Source organism: Hyla sarda, chromosome 5 (assembly GCF_029499605.1).
Source record: "Hyla sarda isolate aHylSar1 chromosome 5, aHylSar1.hap1, whole genome shotgun sequence".
NCBI classification, from domain to species: Eukaryota; Metazoa; Chordata; class Amphibia; order Anura; family Hylidae; genus Hyla; species Hyla sarda.
In genome coordinates, this window is record NC_079193.1 from 358,303,354 (window position 1) to 358,315,422 (window position 12,069).

A 12,069-nucleotide genomic window follows, 5' to 3' on the forward strand; every position below is an offset into this window, starting at 1 on the left:
GGGGTCTGACTGCTGATTGGAGGGGGTCCGACTGCTGATTGGAGGGGGTCCGACTGCTGATTGGAGCGGGTCTGACTGCTGATTGGAGGGGGTCTGACTGCTGATTGGAGGGGGTCCGACTGCTGATTGGAGGGGGTCCGACTGCTGATTGGAGGGGGTCCCAGTGGTGTCATGCAGACATGATAGATTTCATTATACATGCTTATATGGTCCTGTGTACTCTCACAAATCTCTACATTTGCGGTAATAATAAAATTGATAAAAATGAAATTGAATTTTTTTAAAAAAATGTAAAAAAAGAAAAGAAATGTAACAAATTTTGAGGTCTTTTACTTTTTACGCACTGCACTTTTCAGTGATACTGACATATTACCTTCATTCTGTGCAATTACAACGATACCAAGTTCATTTTGTTTTTAGCTTTTTGTTTTTGACTACTTTAAAAAAAAAAAAAAATTGCAAAAATAAATATATATGCTTAAGGTTGTCCTCTTCTGACCCCTATTACTTTTATATTTTAAAGTCTTTGGAACAGTATTAGGGACACATTTTTTTTTTTTGCGGCATTTTTTACTCACTTTTTGTTCCATTTTTTCCAGGAATGTCATGTGACCAAAAATCAGCAATTTTTGTTTTTGAAGTTATTTAGCATTTACGCTGTTGGCCATTAAGGGAACAGGAATGTGCGGCAATACCAATTTTTTATTTTTTTAAATACATTTTTTAATATAAAAAAAAGGGGAAAAGGTGGTAGTGGTGGTGGTGGGGTGATGATGTTTACTTTTTTTTTTAAAACAACCCAAACTTTCTAGGGGACTTGTATAAGGCATAATAATGAGGCTGTCTGTAGCAATAGATGGAACATAGCAGCTACAGAGGCCTCGGGCTGCCATGACTGTGAATGCATTGCAGGGAGCCCGATCCAGCCACTGCAACACCAGTAATGTTTAAATGTTGCTGTCAGCATTGACAATGGCATCTAAGCAGTTAAAATAGCTGGCTGAGCCCTCTCTATAGCTCCTTGTTGACCCCATGACGTAAAGGGTTAAACCTCATTTCATTTTTAGATGCAAAACTCTATACTGATCACTTTTAATATACCCTTAAAGAGGCATTGTCATTATGAAAAACCTTTTATATTTTGTAGTACTACTGACAAGATGACTTTTTAAAATATACATTTATTTAAAAAAAATTTCAATTTTACTAAAAAATAAAAATAGCCGCCACTAGGGGTCATCTATCTTTATGCAGACAGAGTACTCTGTATTTTGCAGCATACTGGATACCAGCCGTAAAGTGTGTTGGTATCCAGTATAGGAGATCACTGCTGCTCCACTTTAGCCTTCAGCTGTTCCTAAACTACAACTCCCATTATGGGAGTTGTAGTTTTGCAACAGCTGGGAGCACAGTCTTTGTAAAACTCTGTTTTAGAGCTGTGTATTCTCCAGCTGTGTGCCTATAGCGCTTACAAAACTACAGACAAAGGATGTGTGGGCATGCTGGGAGTTGTAGTTTTGCAGCAGTTAAAGGCAACACTGCTCTAACACAGTGCTTTACAAACACTGCAGCTCCAGCTGTTTTAAAACTACATCTCCCAGCATGCTTGAACAGCCAAAGCTTTCTCTGACTCCTGAATGACAAAGAAGCTGATCAGACATTCAGGAGTCTGTGAAAGCTGAATGACACACATAGTGACAAGCTATGTTGATTAGCATCCAGCTTTACTAGGAACAGATAGAAAATGTATGAATGAAAACTACTGTGCAGTGATTTGTAGACAGCCAGGCTGCTCCCAGACTCAGAGCAGATGAGTCATTCACAGTGAAGGAGAGAGATGGACACGCCCCCTCCAGAAGGCAAGACCAAAGAGCAACATATAAATGCTATTTGATATAGATATATAGGTCCTAGACACAAAAAAATGATATGTACATGGTCAGGATTAGGTACTTTATTACATATCACTTTTTTTTTTTTTTGCACTATGACAGGTACGCTTTAATATATTTGACAACCAGATGAAATTTAAGAGATTGTCCAGTTTACAACATTTTATATACACCCTATAAGGGAATTGTGTTATAGAGGTGGGTCCTCTTCTCAGAATGATCATCTCTTGGTTAAAGTAGAGAACTTCAAAGAGCATCTCTACCCCTGGAGGACCTGCCATATCCTGTATTACAGCTGATCTCTGGCGGGGGAGGGGGGGGGTGTCCAGCATGAGGACACTTTATAATTAGCATATTATTAAGGGACCCTTTTAACAAGTAGAGATTGTCCAAAGTGGAGAACCGCCTATGATGTCATCACTGGAGGGAGTTCAATATGAAAGCCCTCTTTACCTCAGTCTAGTAGTAGAAGAAGTTTATCATTTATAGGGTTTTATTTTATTGGTTATTTAATGTTATTATGATATAGTGGGGCAAAAAAGTATTTAGTCAGCCACCAATTGTACAAGTTCCCCCACATAAAAAGATGAGAGGCCTTTAATTTTCATTATAGGTATACCTCAAAAATCCATAAAATCACATTGTCTGATTTCTTAAGAATTTATTTGCCAATCATGGTGGAAAATAAGTATTTGGTCACCTACAAACAAGCAAGATTTCTGGCTCTCACAGACCTGTAACTTCTTTTTTAAGAGTCTCCTCTGTCCTCCACTTGTTACCTGTATTAAAGGGTACCTGTTTGAACTTGTTATCAATATAAAAGACACCTGTCCACAACCTCAAACAGTCACACTCCAAACTCCACTATGGCCAAGACTGGTGCTCTATGCAAGATCTCACCCCGTGCTGTCAAAATGATCACAAGAATGGTGAGAAAAAATGGCAATTCCTAGTGAATGACCTGCAGAGAGCTGGGACCAAAGTAACAAAGGCTACCATCAGTAACACACTACGCAGCCAGGGACTCAAATCATGCGGTGCTAGACGTGTCCCCCTGCTTAAGCCAGTACATGTCCGGGACCTTCTGAAGTTTGCAAGAGAGCATTTGGATGAACCAGAAGAGGATTGGGAGAATGTCATATGGTCAGATGAAACCAAAGTAGAACTTTTTGGTAAAAACTCAACTCATCATGTTTGGAGGAGAAAGAATGCTGAGTTGCATCCAAAGAACACCATACCTACTGTGAAGCATGGGAGGGGGGGGGGGGGGGACATTATGCTTTGTGGCTGCTTTTCTGCTAAGGGACCAGGATGACTGATCCGTGTAAAGGAAAGAATGAATGGGGCCATGTATCGTGAGATTTTGAGAAAAAACTTCCTTCCATCAGCAAGGGCATTGAAGATGAAATATTACTGGGTCTTTCAGCATGCCAGTGATCCCAAACACATCACCTGGGCAACAAAGGAGTGGCTTCGTAAGAAGCATTTCAAGGTCCTGGAGTGGCCTAGCCAGTCTCCAGATCTCAACCCCATAGAAAACCTGGAGGGAGTTAAAAAAAAAGTCTGTGTTGCCCAGCAAAAGCCCTAAAACATCACTGCTCTAGAGGAGATCTGCATGGAGGAATGGGCCAAAATACCAGCAACAGTGTGTGAAAACCTTGTGAAGACTTACAGAAAATGTTTGACCTCTGTCATTGCCAACAAAGGGTATATAACAAAGTATTGAGATTAACTTTTGTTATTGACCAAATACTTATTTTCCACCATCATTTTCAAATAAATTCTTTAAAAATTAGACAATGTGATTTTATGGATTTTTTTTCTTCTCATTATATCTCTCTTAGTTGAGGTTATAACCTATGATGAAAATTACAGGCGCCTCATCTTTATAAGTGGGAGAACTTGCCCAATTAGTAGTTGACTAAAGACTTTTTTGGCCCCACTGCATACCCCTAAAATATGTCATATCATTATGGGTGGTGGAGGTCTGACCCTTCGGACCCTCCCTATCCAATGAACAAGAGGACGGCGTTCCTGGCCACCCACAGCTCCTTTTGATTGCATGATACTGTAATAGAGATCCCAAGTTCAGTGTTGAGGCCCCTTCATTATGAGGATTTGCAGAATTTCAGGAAACTTGGCCCCATTGATTGGTTGATTGATTCGGTTATGGCTTATCCGAACTATTGTGATTTTATGACTTTGTAAAGGGCAGAAGAGGATTTGTCTCTTAGTCAGTGCACTCCATATCCTGTAAACATGTTGTAAAAATATCCATCCACATGGGTGGATTCCCCCCTTTTTTTTCTGCTTTCGCAGCAGATTACGTTGACCTCATTGTGGGCTGATGTGGATTTTCCGCTGAGACGTTTGTGCCTAAAAATGAAATGGTGATAAAAGGCTGATATTTACTTATTGTGGACCTCCGTAGTTACCCTCCTGTCTGATCTTAGATGGGGTAAGAAGAGATGCCCCTGCATGCGGGGCAGTACAGTTTCTGAGGCAGTCCTGAGGTGCACAGCAGGTATCATGAAGGGTGCTGCTCCTGTGTTGGTGTTACTTCTTCTGATGACACCCTATTTCCTGACCAAAAGATATGACTACGGCGTCCATTTTAGGACATCGTCAGTTGTCAGCCGTAACTCCGTCAGGCGAAACAGCATCTTGCCTCCTCCCTCAGACCAATCGCCGTCAGTCGTCAGCTGCAACTCTGTCCCCCGTCAGGCGAAACAGCATCCCGCCTCCTCCCTCGGACCAATCCTCCGTCAGTTTTCATCCACAACTCCCTCCTCCCACATCTGAAACTCCCACGTCCAAAACGCCGTCATCCCTCAGACGCAACTTCCTGCCATATAGTAGCGCCGACGCTGCACGGCATGTATAGCAGAGTCGAAACTGTTGAAGGACATCTGCAGCGTAATTAACACTTATCCCCTATCCACAGGATAGGGGATAAGTGTTTGATCGCGGGGGGTCCGACCACTGGGACCCCCTGTGATCTCCTGTACGGGGCCGCGGCTATGCCGTGGCTCTCCCGTGCAGGGGGCATGCCAGCAGCAGCATGACATTGCAGCCGGCACGCCTCCTCCATACATCTCTATGGGAGAGGCGGGGAGGCAGTGTTCCTGCCTCCCCGTCTCCCCATAGAACTGTATTGGGAAGGGGAGGAGACGGGCGTCACCGTCGACCTCTAGGTCGACGCTATGAGCCTTCAGCGCTCACTATGAGCGCTAATGGAGGCGCCCCTTTAGGGAGATCGAGGGGGGTCCCAGGGATCCCAGGGATCCCCTATCTTGTGCTGCAGTTGTCCTTTAAACTTGCACGTGTAAACTACAGACACTAAATGTTCTATAGCGTCTGTATAGCAGAGCCGACACTGAATAGCATTTACAGCAGAACCCGTAGAGCAAAGAGCCGACACTGAATAGCGTGTACAGCAGAACCAGTATAGAAGAGAGCCGACACTGACTTGGCTCTGCTACACGGCAGGAAGGTTTTTCGTCTGAGGGATGACAGAGTTTTGGATGAGGGAGTTTTGGATGATGGAGGAGGAAGTTTTGGATGACAAAGGAGGAAGGAGGGAGTTTTGGATGATGGATGAGGGAGTTTTGGATGACAAAGGAGGAAGGAGGGAGTTGCAGCTGATGCCTGACGGAGATTGGTCCGAGGGAGGAGGCAGGACGCTGTTTCGCCTGATGCGGGACGAGTTACGGCTCACGACTAACAATGTCCTAAAATGGACACTGTATATGACAGATATGTCCTCTTTGATTATAAGTCTTAGAAAGCATATTATGGATGCAAATCCCGATCCTAGGACTGGTCTAATGACATAAACTGAATCTTAGGGATCTATAATGCTTTCAGTTCCGGACATTAGACCCAGGGTCAGGCCTGGAATTGTTCCTGTAATTAGGGTGGCCACCTGGCCGGTATTTTACTGGCACAACCGGTATTTTGGCCACCCTGCCAGTATTTTTATATAAAAAATACTGCAATGGCCGGTATTTATCCAACCAATCCTCCAACTCTTAGAATGTTGCACCATAACCTATACCAGTGTTTCCCAACCAGAGCGCCGCCAGCTGTTGCAAAACTACAACTCCCAGCATGCCCAGACAGCCAACGGTTGTAGTTTTGCAACAGCTGGAGGCACCCCTGGTTGGGAAACACTGACCTATATACTACTATATAGTACAACATGCCGGGAGTTGTAGTTGTTGTTGTTTTTTATTTGGGACAGCTGCTGAGCCACAGGCTGTATCAGGGCATGCTGGGAGTTGTAGTTTGTAACTCCCAAATTTGCTTAAAAAACAAACAAAAAAACTATCAAAAAGTCACATCAAAACTAAAAGGGTACTGTTAAAAACTACAGACCGGAGCACAAAGAATGATCCCTCATACAGGCCCGTATAAGGAGAAATAAAAAAGTTATTGGGTTCAGAATAACAACAGACAACATTTTCCCCGCATCTGTGTATCCTGTAATGTTACGCATATATAATTAATTATGCAAATTAGCATGGCCGGTATTTTTAATTTTTTTTGCAAGAAAGGTGGCAACCCTACCCGTAATACAGACAATAAAAATGCATCTGAATTACGCTCCTCTGTAACTGGACTCTGATCCATTTCACAACCCACTGAATTTAAATTTTGGGCCTATTCACATTGGCATTTTTCAATTGGAATTCCATTCTGGAGTTTTGCTGCAGAAAATACAAGGCAGCAGCCTCCCATTGTCTTCAGTTACATTCTGCGGCACCATTCACACTGCAGAATTTCTGGAAATTTTGGATCCCAAGAATGAACATGTTTATTCTTTTGGCGGAATCTGCTGGGAAATGCAATGATGGGTTCAATCGCTGGTGCCCGCTTCAGATGGAATCACTGCCCGGAATATCTTCTTAGATCCTACCAATGCCCCTACAGATGAAATGTTGGACTGCTGCTGTTTCTAATTCTCTTTGCTTTTATGGATGATTCTTTGACCTAAATTGCCTTTGCGTCCGAGGTGTCGAGCAGATGGAAGATCTGAGCTCTGTGTCTGGTATCAATTATATCTACGTCTATCAGGGCCAGATTAAGGCTGCCTGGAAGACGGAGCACTTCATTATGATGCCCCCCCAGACAGTCCCCTCCCACCCGACAGTCCCCCTTCCCTTCCACTGAGTTGAACAGGAGTCAGGCCCCGGTTAAAATAAAATGGCTGCATGGTCTAAAATCACTTTAGTTCAGGTCACTCTTTGCAGCTGTTGCAAAGCTACAACCCCCATTATGTCTGGAGAGCTTCAGGCGTTATAGGAGTTGTAGTTTTGTAACAGCTGGAGCCTCATATACAGTGTCATCCATTATTACTGCAAAACTTAGAAGTGACGAGAGATCTAATGAGACAGTCAGGAGAAAACACAAGCAAAATGACTCACAGGAGACGTCTTCTCTGTTGTCTTTCCTTTTCTTCTTCATCTGGTCCAGACGCCAGGTCTTCTTCCAGGTCCATCTTCCTCTGTAAAGTTTGACGCTCCCCCCCCCCCCCACTGCTCATCATCCCCCCCCACTGCTCATAATTCCCCCCCTCATCATCCCCCCCCATCATTACCCCCCTCATCATTACCCCCCCTGCTCATCATTACCCCCCCACTACTCATCATTCCCTCCCCCACTGCTCATCATCCTCCCCCCCCTCATCATTACCCCCCCTGCTCATCATTACCCCCCCACTACTCATCATTCCCCCCCCACTGCTCATCATCCTCCCCCCACTGCTCGTCATTCCCCCCCCCCCCTCATCATTACCCCCCACCCTCATCATTACCCCCCCTGCTCGTCATTACCCCCACCCCTGCTCACCATTACCCCCCTCTGCCTCATCCTCCTCCCCTGCTCATTGCTCCCCTCTCCTCCTGCTTTTTCTATTTTTCATATTTCCTTACCTGGCCGCGCTCGGCAGGCTCATGTAGCGTCGGGTCTCGTGGGCTGTGACGAGTTACGTCTCCTGCGGCTCCTCTGCACGACGTCACTCGTCATTTCCTGCAGCGCTGGGGTGTAATGAAGAAAACTGTGCCCTGTAGCGGCGCGGCTGCCGGAAATGAGGAGTGACGTCCCTGACACTGTGCAGAGGAGCCGCAGGAGACGTCACTCGTCACAGCCCACATGACCCGACGCATCACCTAAGCCTGCCGAGCGCGGCAAAGTAATATGAAAAATAGAAAAAGCAGGAGGAGTCCGGGGCGGGCCCACAGGAGCCACCGCTGGTCACTGTTTTAAAGTGGCCGCGGCCGGGCTATCGGGGGCCCTGATCCGCTATTGAGCAGCCCGCAGGGATGTCCCGAATGTGACGGGGCCCCCTGCGGGCACGGAGCAGGTGCTCCATGAGCGCCAATGATGATCCGGCCCTGATGTCTACGGCCCTGAAGTACGAAAAATAAATACCTGAAGTTTTGGAAACGATCTACTGAACCGTGAGTCACTACCCTGTTGGGTCTGTTAACTTTGGACTGAGTAATTTAATACCGTCTCACCCACTGTGTACATGGTAATTTAGTCTTAAGGGAGTTGTGGAGCTCCCATGTGGGACTTTTGGATCTAACTGATCAGACTTGCAGACATTTCAAGTGTGTGTATAGATTCTTTGACCTATAATTTTCCTATCTTCTTTTATTTGCTACTATAAAATATCTATTAAAGGGGTACTCCGGTGGAAAACTCTTTTGTAAATTACTTCTATTAAACAAGATTTAGATTTGTAAATTACTTCTATTAAACAATCTTAATCCTTCCAGTACTTATTAGCTGCTGAATACTACAGAGGAAATTATTTTCTTTTTGAAACACAGAGCTCTCTGCTGACATCACGAGCACAGTGCTCTCTGCTGACATCTCTGTCCATTTTAAGAACTGTCCAGAGTAGAAGAAAATCCCCATAGCAAACATATGCTGCTCTGGACAGTTCCTAAAAATGGACAGATGTCAGCAGAGAGCACTGTGGTCATGATGTCAGCAGAGAGCTCTGTGTCCCAAAAAGAAAAGAATTTCCTCTGTAATATTCAGCAGCTAATAAGTACTGGAAGGATTAAGATTTTTTAATAGAAGTAATTTACAAATCTGTTTAACGTTCTGGCACCAGTTGATAATAAAAAAAAAAAAAAAAAAAGTTTTTCACCAGAGTACCCTTTAAAGAGTAATATAGCCAGCTAATATCCAGTTTCTTTAGGACACATCATGCAGCATGTATATTAGTGTTTCCCAACGAGGATGCCTCCAGCTGTTGCAAAACTACAACTCCCAGCATGCCCAGACAGCCCTTGGCTGTCTGGGCATGCTGGGAGTTGTAGTTTTGCAACAGCTGGAGACACCCTGGTTGGGAAACACTGGTGTATATGATAGATAGGGTGTGTGCCATCCAGTCACTAGGGCCCGGCACAGATGGTATGAGCAATCGATTGGCATGTACGAGTACTTGTAGTACTGTAGTTCACAGGGGACAGATATAATGTGATGGTTCTGTAATGGATCAGAAGAATTATCAGAATCCCTTATGTACAGTGCACCATGAGAGTCATAATTCATCCGCATACAAGCCAAGGAAAAATATTTACTTCAAGTAATCGGTATTAAAAGGGTCACAGTTCTCAAACATACAAAGAACTGTTCTGTTCTTAAGACTCTTTGGAGTTTTCTATCACTATTGTCAACTGGCTCCAGAAAGTTAAACAGATTTGTAAATTAGGGAAATGTAGATATGTGTAGCTCAACCACAGAAAAATGAGCGAGGTTAACTAAAAGCTCTCCCCCACAGAGAGATGCAGAAAAGTGAAAAAAAAATAGAATATTAGTCCTCAGCTCAATATCAGAAAAAAGATTAATGGAGGATGTCTGGTATCAATAATAGAGAAAAAACACAATTAGTGTATAAATGGTATTTAATAAATATTAAATAGTGCGTTCCCGCAGGGCCCTACGGTAGCGCACAATTGGTTAAAAAAAGAAATATAAAATACAACAAGTAGTTACACTACAGAGCGAGTGTATCTATTAAGGCTGACAGCCGTATAATGATACACTGGATGATACACTGGGTGATGGTATGTTAAAGTGTTACTCTGATCAGAATAATAATAGATTCAGTGTGCACAAAAATAAGAATAAAAATAATAATAATAAAACGTTCCTCCTGGAAAGAAAAATGGTTTGATAGAAAAAATGGATGATACAAGAAAAATAAGTCCTGAAAAATAGGTCCTGAAAGTGAAAAGTAGCAGTCCTGTAAATGGTGGAGTTATGACCTGTAGGATGGATCCTATAATTGGCCTAAAGTAATGTCCTGCAAAAAATAATGTCCTGCAAAAAAACGTATACTGTATATGGTGATACCCTAAGAATTGTTTGAATAGTGGATATTGCAATTAAATCGCTGTTGCCGGTTTCTCCACTCCACAGCCTACAAATAGAAATAAAGTCACTGGCACGATTGTGCCACTCACCGCACCGCTGATGGACAGATGGATGATGAACGAATGAGCTCTAGCCGGGGCGGCGTGATGGTCGCGGGATAGATAGCCGTTCTCACCGGCGAGCTGTCCCTTGGCGTCAGGTGTACTCTAGCCGGGGCGGAGTGTTGGTCGCAGAATCTCCAGCCGCTCTCACCGGCGAGTTAACTCTTGGCGTCTGACGTAGCAGGTCAGCTGATGGCAGGTCAGCTGACCTTGTGCGGGAGGTTAGTTGGTGCTAAATGATGTTGTATAGTAATGCTGCATGCAGATAGAGATGTTGATCCAATGGTGGAGGGTTCAACACCGGTTCAGCAGATGAATTTAAGTACCGGACCATGTAATGAATGGATAGTGGATGAAGTCTCTCCAGAGAGGAACTATCCGATAGATGCTTGTATAACCGCAACTGTAGTGTAAACTAGACCAATAAAAGAGGCTCAATCTCGGTCACCAAACGCGTTTCGGGGTTCAGAGCAGATAAGTAATACCCCTTCCTCAGTGGTGTAGATGTATATGTATTTTATATTTCTTTTTTAACCAATTGTGCGCTACCGTAGGGCCCTGCGGGAACGCACTATTTAATATCTATTAAATACCATTTATACACTAATTGTGTTTTTTCTCTATTATTGATACCAGACATCCTCCATTAATCTTTTTTCTGATATTGAGCTGAGGACTAATATTCTATTTTTTTCAGATTTGTAAATGACTTCTATAAAAAAAAAATCTTAATCCTTTCAGTACTTATATGCTGATGAAGTTGAGTTGTTGTTTTCTGTCTAAGTGCTCTCTGATGACACCTGTCTCGGGAACTGTCCAGAGTAGAAGCAAATCCCCATAGCAAACCTCTTCTACTCTGTGCAGTTCCCGAGACAAGCAGAGATGTCAGCAGAGAGCACTGTTGCCAGACAGAAAACAACAACTCAACTTCAGTAGCTGATAATTATTGGAAGGATTAAGATTTTTTAATAGAAGTAATTTACAAATCTGTTGAACTTTCTGGTGCCAGTTGATATATAAAAAAAAAAATATATATTTCCTGGAATACCCCTTTAAAGGGGTACTCCGGCGCTTAGACATCTTATCCCCTATCCAAAGGGGACATTCCGGGTCTGATTACTGTTGATCACGGGTCCGGAGCGTTGTGACGTCAAGGCTCCGTTCCTTGTGACGTCATGCTCCGCCCCCTCAATGCAAGCCTATGGGAGGAAGCCTGACAGCTGTCCCCAGCTGCGGGACCCCCGCGATCAGGCATCTTATCCCCTATCCTTTGGCTAGGGGATAAGATGTCTAAGCGCCGGAGTACCTCTTTAAGGACTCAGCCCATTTTCACCTTAAGGACGCAGCAAATTTTTGTTTTTGCATTTTTGTTTTTTCCTCCTTCCCTTCTAAAAATCACAACGCTTTCAATATTGCACCTACTGACCCATATAAGGTCTTGTTTTTAGCATCACCAATTGTACTTTGTAATGACATCCGTTATTTTATAATATAATCTGTGGCGAAACAAAAATAATTATTTGTGGGTCGAAATACAGAAAAAAACTTTTGGGGGCTTCCATTTCTATGCAGATTGTACTGTATTGTATATATCATCTGCTCAGCTCCTCCTGCTCTATAACATGATACCTGCAGATTGTACTGCATTGTATATATCATCTGTTCAGCTCCTCCTGCTCAAT